Raw genomic sequence first — 13,461 nt, 5'->3', positions numbered from 1 at the left:
TTTTCTTTTGGATATGCAACCTATACAAGTGTTGCTTTTTCTTTTGGATATGCAATCATACAAGTGTTGTCTAATATTCAAAATATGCAACTAATAAGAGAGTTGCCTTTTGAGCAAAAATAAAAGTTATTTTTGTAATAAAAATACAAAAAAATAAAATTTACAATAAATTTTTTTGTTCATACATGTGTAATTATTTTAATTAATAAATAAATTTGTGCACAATAGAAAAAAATTATAAAAGAGACAAAATAACTAATTATAAAATTCTAATTAAAATAGATATTAAAAAGTTCAATTAGTATTTCAAATACATATTTATCAATAATTCTCAACAAAATAATAAAATTCTTATCTAACAATAATTGTCATAACAAAATAGTAATTAATATTTATCAAAAAGATGTCAATCTACTTGCATATTTTATATCCATGCTTGACTTGTCCTATATGCTAAATCTGCAAATAATACACAACAAAAAATAAGCAACTTATCATTAAAACTGAAAAATTATAATAAAAATTTCTTTATGATATTAAATACTATAGATATAAAAGCAATAAATAAATCTAAAAGACTCCTTCTAGATGCAGATCTTGCAAATTTATATCAGATCACAGTCCAAACAGAATAGTTCTATTCTTTAGAACCACTAACTGAGGACATATTAGAGGATAGCCTTGAACTATTATCTTCTCCAACTTCGTCTTCAGGTTCATCAAATGGATAGAAGTAAGGCTTAGGAGACATTTTTAGTAAGTCTTCATCTTGTACTAGCATCTCCACAACTCTCAAATGGATAGAAGTAGGCTTAGGAGGCATTTTTAGTTGACTATCACTATCAGCCAAGTACACTCACTAGTCATCACCATTAATTTGTTCACGCAACATTATCACTAAAAATGTCCATGTGAAATCGCACAATATAATCCTCCAATTAAATTTTAATAAAAGGCTCACTTGCAAGCCATGACAGGAATGGACATGAATGGAAATGTTTATAATTCCGAAAACAATGAAACCAATGGTGGTGCAAACTAGGTACCCTTGGGCTCTGAAATGCTTATAATTCCGAAAATAATGAAACCAATGGAAAAAATGCTTATAACTAATTCTAATTAAAAAAAATAATATTTTACCTAGTATCAACTAAATAAAACATAATAAACAAACAACCCTATACCTTTGTCCCTTTGGTACTTGTCGAAGACATCCCAATACCTCTTGCCTTTTTTGTCATACTTCTCTGCCACGTGTATCAGCAATTCAAATAGTTAGTGCTTTAATTTCTTTGAATTTGCAGCCAATACTACTTGATTAACTAACTTCCATATATAAATTACAAGGATGCTATTTATTATTATTAGTTACCTTGAGCTCTTGTAAGGATGAGTGACAAAACCCTCTTTCGGTGGCAGTGTCACTACATTTTTGTTAAATATATTTATGAAAAGAGTTCTTATATAAACTGAGACATGTTCTTCAACCCACTAATTAACTCTAATAATTTAGACCACTTCTAAATATGCATAGGAAAATAAGTGAAAAAATTAGATGAAGAAAAAGCATGAAAGTAAAACCTGCTTTTCATAAAACCCCCAAAAGAAATACTGATATCAACTCTTGTATAGGAAGGAGAAGAACTAGTAGATATAACCACCATGTAAGAATAATTCTCCTGGCTCTTCAGCTATTTGATGAGCGAATAATTTATACGCTTTTTGGCATTGTTTTTAGTATTTTTTAGTAGGATCTAGCTACTTTTAGGGATATTTTTATTAGTTTTTATGTTAAATTCACATTTCTGGACTTTACTATGAGTTTTTGTATTTTTCTGTGATTTCAGGTATTTTCTGGCTGAAATTGAGGGACTTGAGCAAAAATCAGATTCAGAGGTTGAAGAAGGACTGCTGATGCTGTTGGATTCTGACCTCCCTGCACTCAAAGTGGATTTTCTGGAGCTACAGAACTCAAAATGGTGCGCTTCCAATTGCGTTAGAAAATAGACATCCAGGGCTTTTCAGCAATATATAATAGTCCATACTTTGGCTGCGTTCAGACGATGCAAAAGGGAGTTGAACGCCAGTTCTACGCTGCAGTCTGGAGTTAAACGCCATAAACACGTCACGAACCAGAGTTGAACGCTAGAAACACATTACAAACTGGCGTTCAACTCCAAGAATAACCTCTCCACGTGTAAACTTCAAGCTCAGCCCAAGCACACACCAAGTGGGCCCCGGAAGTGGATTTATACATCAATTACTTACTTCTGTAAACCCTAGTAACTAGTTTAGTATAAATAGGACTTTTTACTATTGTATTAGACATCTTATGATTTTTAGTTCAATCTTTGGATCATATTGATCACGTTTGGGGGCTGCCATTCGGCCATGCCTGGACCTTCATCACTTATGTATTTTCAACGGTAGAGTTTCTGCACTCCATAGATTAAGGTGTGGAGCTCTGCTGTTCCTCATGATTTAATGCAAAGTACTACTGTTTTTCTATTTAATTCAACTTATTCCGCTTCTAAGATATCCATTCGCATCCAAGAACATGATGAATGTGATGATTATGTGACGCTCATCATCATTCTCACTTATGAACGCGTGCCTGACAAACACTTCCGTTTTACATGCAAACAAGCTAGAATGAATATCTCTTGGATATCTAATATAGGGGACCGAGTCCGAGATATTAGAATCCTCGTGGTATAAGTTTGAACCCATGGATGGCCATTCCTGAGATCCGGAAAGTCTAAACCTTGTCTGTGGTATTCCGAGTAGGATCTGGGAAGGGATGGCTGTGATGAACTTCAAACTCGTGAGTGCTGGGCGTAGTGACAGACGCAAAAGGAAGGTGAATCCTATTCCAGTATGATCGAGAACCTCCAGATGATTAGCCATGCCGTGACAGAGCATTTGGACCTTTTTCACAGAGAGGATGTGATGTAGCCATTGACAACGGTGATGCCCTTACAGAAAGCTTGCCATGGAAAGGAGTAGGACTGGTTGGATGAAGACAGCAGGAAAGCAGAGGTTCAGAGGAACGAAAGCATCTCTATACGCTTATCTGAAATTCTCACCAATGAATTACATAAGTATTTCTCTCTTTATTTTCTGTTTATTTATTAAGCTTTGGGCTAATATTGAAAGATTCCTGAAATTCTTCTTAAAGATTTTGGAATTCTTATTTTCTTTTTCACATTAATTTTCGAAAAACCCAAAAAAAAAATCATAAAATCATAAAAATAAAAAATATTTTGTGTTTCTTGTTTGAGTCTTGAGTCAATTTCAAGTTTGGTGTCAATTGCATTTTTTTCTAAAAATTTATGCATTTTTCGAAAAAATTCATGCATTCATAGTGTTCTTCATGATCTTCAAGTTGTTCTTGGCCAGTCTTCTTGTTTGATCTTCATATTTTTTTCTTTTGTGTCTTTTCTTGTTTTTCATATGCATTCTTGCATTCATAGTGTCTATACATGAAAAATTTCTAAGTTTGGTGTCTTGCATGTTTTCTTTTCTTGAAAATTTTTCAAAAATAAGTCTTGATGTTCACCTTGACATTCAAAGTGTTCTTGGTGTTCATCTTGACATTCATAGTGTTCTTGCATTCATCACATGTTTTGATCCAAAATTTTCATGCATTGAGTCAATTTTGTGTTTTTCTCTTTCATCATTAAAAATTCAAAAATCAAAAAAATATCTTTCCTTTTTTCTCTCATAAATTTCGAAAATTTGGATTGACTTTTTCAAAAATTTTTAAAATTCAATTGTTTCTTATGAGTCAAATCAAATTTTCAATTTAAAAATCTTATCTTTTTCAAAAATTAAATCTTTTTTCATTTTTCTTATTTATTTTCGAAAATTTCAAAAATATTTTTCAAAAATATTTTTCTTAATTTTACATCATATTTTCGAAAATATCATCAACAATTAATGTTTTGATTCAAAAATTTCAAGTTTGTTACTTACTTGTTAAGAAAGATTCAAACTTTAAGTTCTAGAATCATATCTTGTGATTTCTTGTGGGTCAAGTCATAATTGTGATTTTAAAAATCAAATCCTTTTCAAAACTAATTTCAATCATATCTTTTCAAAAATATCTTTTTATCTTATCTTTTTCAAAATCATATCTTTTTAATCATATCTCTTCATATCATATCTTTTTCAAAAATTTGATTTTTCAAATATCTTTTCTAAATTCTTATCTTCTTATCTTTTAAAATTTGATTTTCAAAATTTGTTTCAACTAACTAATTAACTTTTTGTTTGTTTCTTATCTTTTTCAAAACTACCTAACTAACTATCCCTCTCTAATTTTCGAAAATACCTCACTCTTTTTCAAAAATTCTTTTTAATTAACTAATTGTTTTAAATTTTAATTTTAATTTTATTCTTCCTTTAATTTTCAAAAATCATTAACTCCTTTTCAAAAATTATTTTCGAAAACCTCTCTCTCTCATCTTATTCTATTTATTTATTCATTTACTAACACTTCTCTTCATCTCAAATTACTGCTCCTATCCTCACCCTTGTGTTTGGATTATCCATTCTTCTTCACTCTTATTCCCCTTCTTTTTCTACTAACAACAAGGGAACCTCTATACTGTGGTAAAAAGGATCCCTATTATTATTTTTCTGTTCCCTTCTTTTTCATATGAGCAGGAGCAAGGACAAGAATATTCTTGTTGAAGCAAATCCTGAACCTGAAAGAACTCTGAAAAGGAAACTAAGAGAAGTTAAAATACAGTAATCCAGAGACAACCTTACAGGAATTTTCGAACAGGAAGAGGAGATGGCAGCCGAAAATAATAATAATGCAGGGAGGATGCTTGGTGACTTTACTGCACCTAATTCCAATTTACATGGAAAAAGCATCTCAATTCCTACCATTGGAGCAAACAATTTTGAGCTTAAACCTCAATTAGTTTCTCTGATATAGCAGAACTGCAAGTTCCATGGACTTCCATCTGAAGATCCTTTTCAGTTCTTAACTGAATTTTTGCAGATCTGTGATACTGTTAAGACTAATGGAGTAGATCCTGAAGTCTACAGGCTCATGCTTTTCCCTTTTGCTGTGAGAGACAGAGCTAGAATATGGTTGGATTCTCAACCTAAGGATAGCCTGAACTCTTGGGATAAGTTGGTCAAGGCTTTCTTAGCCAAGTTCTTTCCTCCTCAAAAGCTGAGTAAGCTTAGAGTGGATGTTCAAACCTTCAGACAGAAAGAAGATGAATCCCTCTATGAAGCTTGGGAGAGATACAAGGAACTGACCAAAAAGTGTCCTTCTGACATGCTTTCAGAATGGACCATCCTGGATATATTCTATGATGGTCTGTCTGAATTAGTTAAATGTCATTGGATACTTCTGCAGGTGGATCCATTCACCTAAAGAAAACGCTTGCAGAAGCTCAAGAACTCATTGACATGGTTGCTAACAACCAGTTCATGTACACTTCTGAGAGGAATCCTGTGAGTAATGGGACGCCTCAGAAGAAGGGAGTTCTTGAAATTGATACTCTGAATGCCATATTGGCTCAGAATAAAATATTGACTCGGCAGGTCAATATGATTTCTCAGAGTCTGAATGGAATGCAAGCTGCATCCAACAGTACTTAAGAGCCATCTTCTGAAGAAGAAGCTTATGATCCTGAGAACCCTACAATAGCAGAGGTAAATTATATGGGTGAACCTTATGGAAACACCTATAATCCCTCATGGAGAAATCACCCAAATTTCTCATGGAAGGATCAGCAAAAGCCTCAACAAGGCTTTACTAATGGTAGAAGAAACAGGTTTAACAATAGTAAACCTTTTCCATCATCCACTCAGCAACAGACAGAGAATTCTGAGCAGAATACCTCTAATTTAGCAAACTTAGTCTCTGATCTATCTAAGGCCACTCTGAGTTTCATGAATGAAACAAGGTCCTCCATTAGAAATTTGGAGGCACAAGTGGGCCAGCTGAGTAAGAAGATCACTGAAACTTCTCCTAGTACTCTCCCAAGTAATACAGAAAAGAATCCAAAAAGAGAGTGCAAGGCCATTGATATAACCATCATGGCCGAATCCAAGGAGGAAGGGGAGGACGTGAATGCCAAGGAGGAAGACCTCCTGGGATGTCCAGTGATCAACAAGGAGTTTCCCTCTGAGGAACCAAAGGAATCTGAGACTCATCTAGAGACCATAGAGATTCCATTGAACATCCTTATGCCATTCATGAGCTCTGAAGAGTATTCTTCTTCTGAAGAGAATGAAGATGTTACTGAAGAGCAAGTTGCCAAGTTCCTTGGTGCAATCATGAAGCTGAATGCCAATTTATTTGGTAAAGAGACTTGGGGAAATGAACCTCCCCTATTCACCAATGAACTAAATGCATTGGATCAACTGAGATTGTCTCAGAAGAAATAGGATCCTGGAAAGTTCCTAATACCTTGTACCATAGGCACCATGACCTTAGAGAAGGCTCTATGTGACCTGGGGTCAGGAATAAACCTCATGCCACTCTCTATAATGGAGAAACTGGGAATCTTTGAGGTACAAGCTGCTAAAATCTCATTAGAGATGGCAGACAATTCCAGAAAACAGGCTTATGGACAAGTAGAGGACATATTAGTAAAGGTTGAAAGCCTTTACATCCCTGCTGATTTCATAATCCTAGATACTGGGAAGGATGAGGATGAATCCATCATCCTTGGAAGACCCTTCCTAGCCACAGCAAGAGCTGTGATTGATGTTGACAGAGGTGAACTAGTCCTTCAATTGAATGAGGACTCCCTTGTGTTTAAAACTCAAGGACATCCTTCTGTAAATATGGAAAAGAGGCACAGTAAGCTTCTCTCAGTACAGAGTCAATTAAGGCCCCACAGTCAAACTCTAAGTTTGGTGTTAGGAGGCCTCAGCCAAACTCTAAGTTTGGTGTTGAACTCCCATATCCAAACTCTAAGTTTGGTGGTTGGGAGTCTATAAAATCAACAATGCTCTGAACATCTGTGAGGCTCCATGAGAGCCCATTGTCAAGCTATTGACATTAAAGAAGCGCTTGTTGGGAGGCAACCAATTTTTATTTATCTAATTCTAATTTTATTTTTATTGTTCTTTCATGTTTTATTAGGTTCATGATCATGTGAAGTCACAAAATAAATAGAAAAATCAAAAACAGAATCAAAAACAGCAGAAGAAAAATCACACCCTGGAGGAAGGACTTACTGGCGTTTAAACGCCAATAAGGAGCATCTGGCTGGCGTTCAACGCCAGAACAGAGCATGGATCTGGCATTGAACGCCCAAAACAAGTAGCATCCTGGTGTTCAGACGCCAGGAATGCACACTGAGGAAAGCTGGCGCTGAACGCCAGAAACACGCATAGAACTGGCGTTGAACGCCAGAAACATGCTGCATCTGGGCGCTGAACGCCCAAAACAAGCATCAATTCGGCGTTTAAACGCCAGAATTGCATGCAAAGGCATTTTACATGCCTAATAGGTATAGGGATGCAAATCCTTGACACCTCAGGATCTGTGGACCCCACAGGATCATCTCAGCATCTGTGGACCCCACAGGATCCCCACCTACCTCCACTCATACTCTTCCCTCTTCTCAATGTTCATCCTCTCTTCCCAATAAACACCCTTCCCCAAAATACTTCACCAATCACCTCAAGCTCTCTTCCCAATTACCCCTTCACCACTCACATCCATCCACTCTTCTCCATAAACCTACCTCATAAACCCCACCTACCTTCAAAATTCAAAATCACTTTCCCACCCAAACCCTCCTAAATGGCCGAACCTAACCCCTCTCCCTTCACTATATAAACCCCTCCATTCTTCTTCATTTTCTCACAACAAAACCCTCTCATCCCCTTCTTGGCCGAAACACAACCCTCTCTCCCTCTCTTCCATTTCTTCTTCTTCTTCTTCTTTTCTTTCTTCTCTTGCTCGAGGGCGAGCAATATTCTAAGTTTGATGTGGTAAAAGCATAAGCTTTTTGTTTTTCCATTACCATTGATGGCACCTAAGACCGGAGAATCCTCTAGAAAAGGGAAAGGGAAGACAAAAGCTTCCACCTCCGAGTCATGGGAGATGGAAAGATTCATCTCCAAAGCCCATCAAGACCACTTCTATGATGTTGTGGCCAAGAAGAAGGTGATCCCCGAAGTCCCTTTCAAACTCAAGAAAAATAAATATCCGGAGATCCGACATGAGATCCATAGAAGAGGTTGGGAAGTTCTAACAAATCCCATCCAACAAGTCGGAATTCTAATGGTTCAAGAGTTCTATGCTAATGCATGGATCACTAGGACCCATGATCAAAGTAAAAACCCGAACCCAAAGAATTATCTCACCATGGTTCGGGGGAAATACTTAGATTTTAGTCCGGAAAATGTGAGGTTGGCGTTCAACTTGCCAATGATGGAAGAGAACGCACGCCCCTACATAAGGAGAGTCAACTTTGATCAAAGGTTGGACCAAGTCCTCATGGACATATGTGTGGGAGGAGCTCAATGGAAGATTGACTCAAAAGGCAAACCGGTTCAACTAAGAAGATTGAACCTTAAGCCTGTAGCTAGAGGATGGTTGGAGTTCATTCAACGCTCAATCATTCCCACTAGCAACTGGTCTGAAGTTACTATAGACCGGGCCATCATGATCCATAACATCATGATTGGAGAAGAGGTGGAGGTTCATGAGATTATACCTCAAGAACTCTACATGGTGGCTAACAAGTCCTCCACTATGGCAAGGTTAGCTTTTCCTCACCTCGTTTGCCATTTATGCAATTCGGCTGGGATTGACATAGATGGAGATATCCTCATTGATGAGGACAAGCCCATCACTAAGAAAAGGATGGAGCAAACAAGAGAGCCTATTCATGGATCTCAAGAGACGCATGAAGAAGCTCATCACCAAGAAATCCCTGAGATGCCTCAAGGGATGCACTTTCCTCCACAAAATTTTTGGGAGCAAATCAACACCTCCCTAGGAGAATTAAGTTCCAACATGGGACAATTAAGGGTGGAACATCAAGAGCACTCCATCATCCTTCATGAAATTAGAGAAGATCAAAGAGCAATGAGGGAGGAGCAACAAAGACAAGGAAGAGACATAGAAGAGCTCAAGGACATCATTGGTTCCTTAAGAAGGAAACGCCACCATCACTAAGGTGGACTCATTTCTTGTTCTTAAATTTTTTATTTTTCATTTTCTTCTGTTAAATGTTTATCTATGTTTGTGTCTTTATTACATGATCATTAGTGTCTAAGTGTCTATGCCTTAAAGTAGTGAATATGAATCCATCACCTCTCTTAAATGAAAAATATTTTTAATTCAAAAGAACAAGAAGTACATGAGTTTCGAATTTATCCTTGAACTTAGTTTAGTTATATTGATGTGGTGAGAATACTTTTTGTTTTCTGAATGTATGCTTGAACAGTGCATATGTCTTTTGAAGTTGTTGTTTATGAATGTTAAATATTTTGGCTCTTGAAAGAATGATGACAAGGAGACATGTTATTTGATAATCTACAAAATCATAAAAATGATTCTTGAAGCAAGAAAAAGCAGTGAATACAAAAGCTTGCGAAAAAAAATGGCAAAAAAAAAATAGAAAAAGAAAAAGCAAGCAGAAAAAGCCAAAAGCTTTTAAAACCAAAAGGCAAGAGCAAAAAGCCAATAGCCCTTAAAACCAAAAGGCAAGGGTAATAAAAAGGATCCCAAGGCTTTGAGCATCAGTGGATAGGAGGGCCTAACGGAATAAAATCCTGGCCTAAGCGACTAAACCAAGCTGTCCCTAACCATGTGCTTGTGGCGTGAAGGTGTCAAGTGAAAACTTGAGACTGACCGGTTAAAGTCATGGTCCAAAGCAAAAGAAGAGTGTGCTTAAGAACCCTGGACACCTCTAATTGGGGACTTTAGCAAAGCTGAGTCACAATCTGAAAAGGTTCACCCAATTATATGTCTGTGGCATTTATGTATCCGGTGGTAATACTGGAAAACAAAGTGCTTAGGGCTACGACCAAGACTCATAAAGTAGCTGTGTTCAAGAATCAACATACTGAACTAGGAGAATCAATAACACTATCTGAACTCTAAGTTCCTATAGATGCCAATCATTCTGAACTTCAATGGATAAAGTGAGATGCCAAAACTATTCAAGAGGCAAAAAGCTACAAGTCCCGCTCATCTGATTGGAGCTATGTTTCATTGATAGTTTGGAATTTATAGTATATTCTCTTCTTTTTATCCTATTTGATTTTCAGTTGCTTGGGGACAAGCAACAATTTAAGTTTGGTGTTGTGATGAGTGGATAATTTATACGCCTTTTGGCATTGTTTTTAGTATGTTTTTAGTAGGATCTAGCTACTTTTAGGGATGTTTTTATTAGTTTTTATGTTAAATTCACATTTATGGACTTTACTATGAGTTTGTGTGTTTTTCTGTGATTTCAGGTATTTTCTGGCTGAAATTGAGGGACTTGAGCAAAAATCAGATTCAGAGGTTGAAGAAGGACTGCTGATGCTGTTGGATTCTGACCTCCCTGCACTCAAAGTGGATTTTCTAGAGCTACAGAACTCAAAATGGCGCGCTTCCAATTGAGTTGGAAAGTAGACATCCAGGGCTTTCCAGCAATATATAATAGTGCATACTTTGGCTGAATTTAGATGACGCAAAAGGGCGTTGAACGCCAGTTCTACGCTGCAGTCTGGAGTTAAACGCCAGAAACACGTCACGAACCAGAGATGAACGCCAGAAACACGTTACAAATTGGCGTTCAACTCCAAGAATGACCTCTCCACGTGTAAACTTCAAGCTCAGCCCAAGCACACACCAAGTGGGCCCCGGAAGTGGATTTATGCATCAATTACTTACTTTTGTAAACCCTAGTAACTAGTTTAGTATAAATAGGACTTTTTACTATTGTATTAGACATCTTATGATTTTTAGTTCAATATTTGGATCATATTGATCACGTTTGGAGGCTGGCCATTCGGCCATGCCTGGACCTTCATCACTTATGTATTTTCAACGGTAGAGTTTCTGCACTCCATAGATTAAGGTGTGGAGCTCTGCTGTTCCTCATGATTTAATGCAAAGTACTACTATTTTTCTATTCAATTCAACTTATTCCGCTTCTAAGATATCCATTCGCACCCAAGAACATGATGAATGTGATGATTATGTGACGCTCATCATCATTCTCACTTATGAACGCGTATTTGACAAACACTTCCGTTCTACATGCAAACAAGCTAGAATGAATATCTCTTGGATATCTAATGCAGGGGACCGAGTCTGAGATATTAGAATCCTCGTGGTATAAGTTAGAACCCATGGATGGCCATTCCTGAGAACTGGAAAGTCTAAACGTTGTCTGTGGTATTCTGAGTAGGATCTGGGAAGGGATGGCTGTGACGAACTTCAAACTCGTGAGTGCTGGGCGTAGTGACAGACGCAAAAGGAGGGTGAATCAAGACAGCAGGAAAGCAGAGGTTCAGAGGAACAAAAGCATCTCTATACGCTTATCTGAAATTCTCACCAATGAATTACATAAGTATTTCTATCTTTATTTTCTGTTTATTTATTATTATTATTCGAAAACTCCATAACCATTTGATATCCGCCTGACTGAGATTTACAAGATGACCATAGCTTGCTTCATACCAACAATCTCTGTGGGATCGACCCTTACTCACGTAAGGTTTATTACTTGGACGACCCAGTGCACTTGCTGGTTAGTTGTGCGAAGTTGTGAAGTTATGTTTGGAGCATGGTATTGTGCACCAGTTATTGGCGCCATTGCCAGGGAGAGAACGAACAACAAATTTTACAACCTCAGAGTAACAATTTTGCATACCACTATTCAACAAAGCAATAATTTGAGATGTCAAAACAAATAATTACATAAATAAGCAAGATTTCAACTATATGCTTATTCATATTTTAAAAGCGGCACAATTGCATTCACAACTGCACTTTTTAATCATTACCAAGTTCAAGTTAACTTAAATATCAAACAGCATCTTTAATGGTTACAAGCAAATAATTTTTTATGCCAATATTTTTAATAATGAAAGCAAATTTGTTGACAATTAAACGAGGAGACAAGCTTCCAAATGCAAGCCATGGTGAGAACTTAGTGGAGTAATCAAGTCCTAACATTCCATTTCTGGTATCTTTATATACCTTTAGCAAATCCTACAAATGTGAAATCTCACAATTGAGTTAGATAACCCAATGTAACAAGACACATATTTTTCAAATCGACCATAGTCTCCATTGACCCCTTGGACCGGTCATGCAGAGTTATTGATAAATTCTCTGTACATGAAATGCATAACAAGAAGAACTATCCTAATGAAATATCAGTTTGGAGTTGGAGCAACAATTTCATAACATAGATTTGCATTAATACTTTGATATAACTTCTTACCTTCTTCCAAAAGTATTCATATACTCTGCTCAACGCTGCAGTTTCACCTCTTACAAATTTCATCCCCTTGCTAACCTATATCAAAAGGAAGAAAAATAAATAAATTAACCAAATTCATTAACCTTTCATAGTTTCATTGTCTATCAGTTAAAAATATAGTTGGGGACTAATTGGAGTGTATTTGAGTACAAAGGACCAGATGAGACTGCGACAGTTTACTGATTTGCATACAGTCATACAACAATTTCAGGACAATGTGGTTGTTTTGGGAGACTTCACTACCATCTCAATCTTTTATAATTTTTTGTGATTCTGATTTAATGTGTTCCTTGGCATTGCTATTTTCAGTAATCATTTTATTTTAATCATTTGTGTATATTGCTTCATTTATACAACTTAGTTGTTGGTAACCTTGTGAACAGTTAAACTTACTTGGCAGTAGAAAAATTTGCTCACATAGTACTTGTATTTTTAGACACTCATGTTACCATGGAAGTCAGCTGCAGCCTCTATTGCTGCCTCCAACTCCATTTGATTACTCAATCTGTGAAATTCATCAAAAGAAAATATTTTAGTTATCATTACAATCTTCTTAAACATAAAGAAGATGCAATTCAGTGGTAAAGAAAAATAAAATAAAATTAAGTAAAGAAGATGAGAATCATACTTTGATGCTGATATAAACAGGTTTGCTTTCTTTTAGTGCGGTTGAGATTGCAGTGTCAAGCATCTCATGAGCATTGTCCAGGTTATTAACCACAACCTATTATCAAAATCAATAAGAAAAGCTAGTTTAATTACACATTAGTCTCACATTTCAGCATCAAAGAATAATAATAATAATAATAAGCTCACATTTATTTTCATGAAAGTTCTAAGTATAACAGTTTTGACCACTAACATGAATTCAAGTATACTGAGAGTTGAAGAACTTGTTAAGAAACTCTCTTAAACTTTGCTGAATCTATCAACCTCTTCCCCCTCCCTGAAGAAGTAAGTTCAATTAAGCAGAGAAAAAGAAAAAGTG

General features: G+C 36.2%; 1 long non-coding RNA gene across 2 annotated transcripts; it reads right to left on the bottom strand.

Moving 5' to 3' along the window:
* On the bottom strand, positions 1,193-13,002 carry LOC107637713. Of its 2 annotated transcripts, XR_002360853.1 has the most exons (4): positions 12,867-13,002; positions 12,435-12,509; positions 1,373-1,691; positions 1,193-1,247 (listed from the first exon to the last, which is right to left on the bottom strand). It is a non-coding gene; the product is annotated as an uncharacterized LOC107637713 (long non-coding RNA). The 2 variants fall into 2 exon arrangements; XR_001619480.2 differs by having other exon boundaries at positions 1,200-1,691; positions 12,867-13,001.

This window comes from Arachis ipaensis, chromosome B04 (genome assembly GCF_000816755.2).
Source record: "Arachis ipaensis cultivar K30076 chromosome B04, Araip1.1, whole genome shotgun sequence".
NCBI lineage: Eukaryota > Viridiplantae > Streptophyta > Magnoliopsida > Fabales > Fabaceae > Arachis > Arachis ipaensis.
The sequence above is the reverse complement of the archived record's forward strand: the minus strand, read 5'-3'. Positions and strand labels throughout refer to the sequence as shown.